This window comes from Galeopterus variegatus, unplaced genomic scaffold, assembly GCF_000696425.1.
Source record: "Galeopterus variegatus unplaced genomic scaffold, G_variegatus-3.0.2 Scaffold295, whole genome shotgun sequence".
Classification (NCBI taxonomy): Eukaryota; Metazoa; Chordata; class Mammalia; order Dermoptera; family Cynocephalidae; genus Galeopterus; species Galeopterus variegatus.
Window position 1 is genome coordinate 687,747 of NW_007726406.1, and position 1,373 is coordinate 689,119.

A 1,373-nucleotide genomic window follows, 5' to 3' on the forward strand; every position below is an offset into this window, starting at 1 on the left:
CATGGGATCCGAACCCTCGGCGGGAGCGCCACCGTGCTCCCAAGCGGCGCACTCTCCAGTGCGCCACCGGGCCGGCCCCTCCTTTCATTTTCTGCTTTCTAAATTATGTCAGAGGTTTCTTAGTGCTCTATAAAGCTTTTATAAAAATTGAAATACCATAAATTTCAATCCAATCTGGAGCATAAGAGTGATGAATCTCTTGTGTTTATGAGGTTTTAGGTTTTTTTAACATTTGATATCTCTCTAGGATCTTTTGTAAATAAAATTTCTCCTGAAGGTAATGAAAAGTTGCAGGTCTGTTAAGACTTTGCAGCCACCAGCACGTGCTCATTTCTCAGCCTTCTCTGGAGTCTTCCATGCTGTGTCTTGGGCAGCAACTGGACGTCTCGGATGTGGAGTGCATATCTGCTAAAGGCTGTCTTCTCTGTCTTAACATTTTGTTTCTCACACTTGTGTACAGAATCATTGTTACAACATCTTTTGTACGTGCATTATGCTTTGAAATGAAAATTCGATTCTTCGTACGTCTTGCTCTTTTCTTATTAAAAAAATATATTTAAATACACACAAACATGGCAGTTTCTGACTTCTGGTACCTGACCAGATGTTGTACTGGCAGGTTCCCAGCCCATGCCCAGAGAAGCACAGAGGCTGACCATGCTAGTGGCCATGCCAGTGCCCATGCTAGCTGACCCAGCATGTGAAAGAAACAAAAATGCTGGAGGTAGGGCAGCGGCAGTCTTGGTTTGTTTTCTCCTAATGCTAGTCAGCTTGTTGCCACCTCTGTGAAGCAGACAGAGAGTTGTGGAGTTAGGAAAATAACAGGGTGCTATTTTCTGAGAATTTATTTTAGGAGAAAAGCTGTAAACCTAGCATTTTACACCAGCAGGTTAGTGGGGCTGTCATTTGGCATCAACCCTGGTTGGCACCGAGTCGAGAGCTGCCCATGAGTGGGCTTGGGTGGTGTGCCAGCACCTGCATCTGTCTGTCTCTTGCTCTCGGCCTCACTCCAAGCTGCCGGCTGCATGGGTTCTGCCAGTAATTGCACCCTCCTGACACAGGTCTGTGTGTGGTGATCAAATGTGTTAGTGAATGTAGCAGACGTGAAGCTCTTTGAACAGCACCTCACGCATAATGAGCACTGTGAAAGCATTTGCTTTTATCACTGTGCGTTTTAATAAGTGCTCAGGTGAACGTTGCTTTCTTATTGGATCACGCAATTTTTAGAATAACTTTGGCATGTGCCATGAATTCTTGGGATTTTAGTTGGAATTACATTAAAGTATACATTGAACTTTTTACAATGTTGAGTCTTCCTATCCATAAACATGGTATATCTTTCCATTTCTTAATGTCTTCTCTTATGTGTTTCA